Below are 6,000 nucleotides of genomic sequence, written 5' to 3'. Positions count from 1 at the left end.
GAAGATGCAGGGTGGGGCCATGCTGGGGTCCTGTAGAACCTGTGCGGAATGTGAAATCATTGACCTATCATGGACCCTCTCCTTGAGAGTGAAGACTGAATCAATTTGTACTAGCCTCAGTGCCCGGTAGAGGAGAAATTCAGTAAATATTTGTAGAATACAGGAATGATGGTTCTACTTCTTCCTAATTATCCTTCTAGTTTTGGCTCAGATATTATCTCCTCCAGGAAGCCTTCCCTAAGCAACCACCCCTTTATTCATCATTTCTACCCTCATTCTTGGATAAATGCTCTCCACTGAGACTCATACAACTCAACAATCAAAAGATGAATAATCCAGCTAAAAAGGCAAAAGATTTGAATGGACATATCTTCAGAGAAGATATACAAGTGGCCAATAAGTATATGAAAAGATGCTCAACATCATTGATCATTAGAGAAATGCAAATCAAAACCACAATAAGAAGCCAGGCAGGGTGGTGAGTGCTTGTAGTCCCAACTACTCAGAAGGCTGAGGCGGGAGGATCACTTGAGGCCAGGAGTTTGAGGTTGCAATGTGCTATGATTACATCTGTGAATAGCTATTGCACTACAACCTAGGCAGCATAGAGAGACCCTGTCTCTAATAAAAATAAAAGAAAAATAAAAAAGGAACCAACCAACCAGAATGAGATACCACTTTATACCTGCTGAGATGGCTATAATAAAAATTACACACAATAACAAGTATTGGTGGGGATTTGGAGAAACTGCAACTCATACATTGCTGGTGTGAATGTAAAATGGTGCAGCTACTTTGGAAAACAGTCTGGCAGATCTTCCAAAACTTAAACATAGAGTTCGCATATGAGCCAGCAACTCCGCTCCTAGGTATACACACAAGAAACTTGAAAACATATGTTCATACAAAAACTTGTACATAAATGTTCATAGCAGCATTATTCATAGCAGCTGACAAGTAGAAACAGCCCCAGATGTCTATCAGCTGAGGAACGGACGGATAAATAAATTGTGGTATATATGTACAATGGAATATTATTCAGCCATAAAAAGGGGCAAAATACTGATACATGCTACAACAAGGATGAACCTTGAAAACATTATGCTAAATGAATGAGGCCAGATGCAAAAGGCCACAGATAATATGGTTCCATTTATATGAGATATCCAGAATAGGCAAATCTATAGAGATGGAAAGTACATTAGTTATCACCAGGGATTAGGGGAGAAGGAAAATGGTGAGTGACTGCTAATAGATATAACTTTTTGTGCATGTGGTGATGAAATATTCTAGAATTTGATTGTGGTGATGGTTGCACAATATTATGACTATACTAAAAACCGCTGGATTATACACTTTAAAAAGATAAATTTCATGTATGTGAATTGTAGCTCAAAGAAAGAGAAGAGTCTGTTTATCACATTGTCTTGTGATTGACTGTATATTTATCGGTCTTTCCACTCAATTGTGTCTTCAGGATAGGGTCCTTATTTTCTGGTTCTCCCACACTGAGACCTGGAACACAATAGGCCTATGATGTTGGTTAACTGAACAGTTTGAGAGTTCTCTTTCTACAATCCCAGGGCCACCTGTCTGGCTGCTCCCCACATTCTGAGAACTATTTGGGAGTTAGCAGCCCTAGTCCAGGTATAACATCCTCTGGAATCAAAGAGTAGGCCTCATCTGCCCAGCAGCCTATGGTTTGTATACCAACTGGGGGAACCACGTTGTTTAACTTATTGAGCCTTGTCAATAGAGGCCACACCAAGCCCAAGTAAAGGGGCTGCCACTGACCCCTTGGGAGTCCTTACTTTGCTCCTGTTGGAGGATTCACTGTGAATAATCCTTCTTCTCTGGAGGAGGCAGCTTGGGCTGCAACAGGTTCTGGAAACCTGGTTCTAGCATGCTCTCTATTTCTGCTCTACTTCTCCTTCAAGGTCAAATGAAGAAGTCCTTGGTTCTTTTGGCCTAAGGGATGAGATAGGTATCTCTGTCCAATTCTCCCATCTACAAAGTCCAGTTGCCCTCACTCCCTTTGGCTGTAGGACATGGTTCTTTCAGAATATCTCCTTTTTACAAACTGAGCCGCAGAAACAGGTAGGTCATGCAAGCATGGCTTAGATTTGTCCATTTAAAGAGGGCTCCAAACATCCCTGGAAACAGAGGACTTTCCCAGGCCTCCTCTGAGAGACAGCCTATGTACACTTGAATGAACCACTTGGTTCAGACAGTTGGGTGAGCAGGTGGTAAGATCCCTACGGGGCATGGCCAGGTGACCAGAGATGGTTACTAAACTGCCCTTCAAGAAAGTGGGTCGAGGTAACTCAAGGTTTAGGCTTTGCTGAGAGGGGACAGGCAAAGCAAGTTCGGGGACAGGACAGACTTGCTGAGGGAATGGAGAAGGGGCTGATACCCAATGCGCGGCCCAGCCACCTTCACTTCTGCCCTCCCCCACTCCCCCCAGCACTCTGCATCTCTACTTGAGAAACGCTGAAGAAGTGGAATTAGCCTTCCCAGGGCACCCCTGTGACTTGATTTGGTCCTGTGTAATGAGTTCCCTCAGTGAACTGTTCCAATCACCTCTGACAAGCTTCCAGCAGCTTCCAGAACATCAGTTATTCTCTTAACACCATTGTCGTTGATTTTTTAACCTTGTTAGGGTTATATTAGTGAGGCTAGTTGCTCGGTTTCTGAAGCTGCAGTTTTTTTCTCAGTCCATCAAGATGATCTCACTTTCTCTGGCTCTCTCCCAATTTCCCTGTGCCACCTTCTTCTTCCTTCTCTCTCTCTCCTTATTCGTCCTTCCTGGCACCTCTCCTCATCTCTCCAGCCTCAATCACAATGGCTCTCACAGTTATCAGTTGCATCCTCCAACCTAAACATGGTTTTCTCAAGTAAACACTTCATTAATGTAATTACTTTAGAGTAGGAAGTCTTCTAAGGTAAACTCAGCATGTTCTAACCAATAAATCCCCTGCCCCAGTCAGAAAAAGAAACTGATCTCTCAGCAGCTGCCTTCAGATTGGCACCTTGTGTTACCCTCTCCCAAACCCCAACCTTCCATTGACACAGTAGAAGTTGACAGAAGTGCATTCTGTACTTGTAATTTCTCTCAAAGGCCCACTGAGGTCAACTTCCTTCTTTCCCCTCCCCTCTTTCCTTCCTTCCTTCCTCCCCTCCCCCTCCTCCCTTCTTGTCCCCTCTCCTCCGCTCCCCCCTCCCCTCTCTTCCCCCCTCCCCTCCTCTCCCCTCCCCTCCCCTCTTTCCTCCCTTCCTCCCCTTCCCTCTCCTCCCTTCTTGTCCCCTCCCCTCCGCTCCCCCCTCCCCTCTCCTCTCCCCTCCCCTCCTCTCCTCTCCCCTCCTTTCCCCTCCCCTCTTTCCTTCCTTCCTTCCTCCCCTCCCCTCCCTTCTTGTCCCCTCCCCTCCACTCCCCCCCCTCCCCTCCTCTCCCCTCCCCTCCTTTCCCCTCCCCTCTTTCCTTCCTTCCTTCCTCCCCTCCCCTCTCCTCCCTTCTTGTCCCCTCCCCTCCGCTCCCCCCTCCCCTCTCCTCTCCCTTCCCCTCCTCTCCCCTCCCCTCTTTCCTTCCTTCCTCCCCTTCCCTCTCCTCCCTTCTTGTCCCCTCCCCTCTGCTCCCCGCTCCCCTCTCCTCTCCCCTCCCCTCCTCTCCCCTCCCCTCCTTTCCCCTCCCCTCTTTCCTTCCTTCCTTCCTCCCCTCCCCTCTCCTCCCTTCTTGTCCCCTCCCCTCCGCTCCCCACTCCCCTCTCCTCTCCCCTCCCCTCCTTTCCCCTCCCCTCCCATCCCCTGCCTCCCTTCTTTCCTTCTTTTCTTCTTCTTTTTTACAGGATTTTGCTTGCCTGCCTGCCTGCCTGCCTTCTTCCCTCCCTCCCTCCCTCTCTCCCTCCTCCCTCTTTTCTTCTTTTTTTACAGGATTTTGCTCTGTTGCCCAGGCTGGAGTGCAGCGATGTGATCATGGCTTACCAGAGGCTGGAACTTCTGGGCTCAAGGTATCCTCCTGTCTGAGCCTCCCAAGTAGCTAGGACTACAGGTACACACCACCATGCCCAGCTAATATCTATGTATTTTTTTTTTTTTTTTTGAGACACAGTCTCACTCTGTTGCCCAGGCTGGAGTGCAGTGGCACAATCTCGGCTCACTGCAACCTCCATTTCCTGGGTTCAAGCAATTCTCTTGCCTCAGCCTCCCGAGTAGCTGGGATTACAGGCACCTGCCACAACGCCTGCATAATTTTTGTATTTTTAGTAGAGGTGGGGTTTCGCTGTGTTGGCCAGGCTGGTCTCGTCTCAAACTCCTGGCCTCAAGTGATTCGCCTGCCTCACCCTCCCAAAGTGCTGAGATTATAGGTGTGAGCCACCGTGCCTGGCCTTGCCCAGTTAATTTTTAAAAATTTATTTGTGGAGATAGAGTCTTGCTATGTTGCCCAGGCTGGTCTCAAACTCCTGGCCTTAAGTGATCCTCCTGCCTCAGTCTCCCAAAGCACTGAGATTATAGGAATGAGCCACTGTGCCTGGTCAGGCCAACATTTTAAATGTCTTTATTTTGACTATCTAATAGCATAAAATAATCTCCAAACCAAACCTTGGATATTTAGTCAAATACAGTACAATATTTGGGGTGCTATTATGTGAACAAGTTTTCTCCCAAGCAACAACACAAGACACACTGGAGCAAGTGTTTTTATTTTTATTACCTTTTAGATACAGCGTCTTGCTCTGTTATCCAGGCTAGAGTGCAGTGGTGCAATCATAGCTCGCTGTAACCTCAAACTCCTAGGATCAAGTGACCTCCCAACTCAGCCTCCCAAAGCACTGGGATTACAGGCGCGCACCAGTGTGCCAGCCAGAGCCAGTGTTTATAGACTGATAAACAGAGGCCCTGTGACCAGAGTCCTGGGGCTACTCATACTCATCCTATCCCTGCTTCCCAAGCACAGCAATCCCTCCTACTCCTCTGGTTTTCTACCTGGCCCCATAGACTTCTCTTAATCAACCTCCACCATTTCACCAAACTTCCCTAAAGCATCATCCACCAGCATTGACCTCTAAGGAATGTGGAATTCTTGGCTCGGGCATTCCATCATCTTCAAATCAGTTCCGTGCCCTGAGGCACGCGTTTGTAGATTTGCTTTTTTCTCAGTAATTAATCAGTAAGAAACAAGACAATTAGTTATTTAAGGAGTTTTTCTCTTTCCACTACTTGCTTCGCTTTCTGTAAGATGCTACAGAAGGCATTAGACAAAAATCATCAAGGGGTTTTTGGTGATACAGCAGCAAAACTCTTTGATTCATAACTCTCTTTCTCTCATTGGTTTTCTTCTTTTTTCCTGGCATTCTCCAGCATGGCATCTCTGAACATGACTATGGTCAATATTTCAGGTAACTGAGAAGACAACTTACCAAAACCAACGTATTCTAAGAAAGCGTCTTTCTCAACACTGCCTCCTAGTAATGTTAAAATAATATTCACTTATTGATGCTTATGTGTGTCAGGCAGTGTGTAGGCACTGTCCATGCACGATCTCATCTTCAGCTTGCAAGTAAACCTACGGAGGGTTGTGTTTTCTCCAGGTTACAGATGAGAGAAGTCTGCACACTAGGCACTGGAGCTAGGATTCTGCCAGGTGTCTCTGGAGCCCGCAGCCTTAACCGTTATGCTACTGCCAGCTCCAGGGCCTCCAGTTTATTTCCCTCTCTCCCAATCTGTGTGGCTCTGAAGATGAAGTAAAGGCTGACGACTCTGGGCTGTCCTCTGAAAAATCCTGCTCCCTCCTTTCCTAATTCCTCACACTTATGACCTGCTTGGGGGATGCTTCCCACAGCATGTTTATGATCCTGGTTTGTGTGCATGACTCTCTGCCTGATATTTTTAATTCTCTCCAACAGTGGAAGGACTGCTGGGAATAATCTGATACACATGAAGAGAAAACGAGGAGTTACTAATAAGATTAAATTAAACTTAAGCACATTTTAAACAGCGTGTAAA

This window comes from Pongo abelii, chromosome 8, assembly GCF_028885655.2.
Source record: "Pongo abelii isolate AG06213 chromosome 8, NHGRI_mPonAbe1-v2.0_pri, whole genome shotgun sequence".
In the NCBI taxonomy this organism is placed as follows: Eukaryota; Metazoa; Chordata; class Mammalia; order Primates; family Hominidae; genus Pongo; species Pongo abelii.
This window is presented reverse-complemented; position numbering follows the sequence as displayed.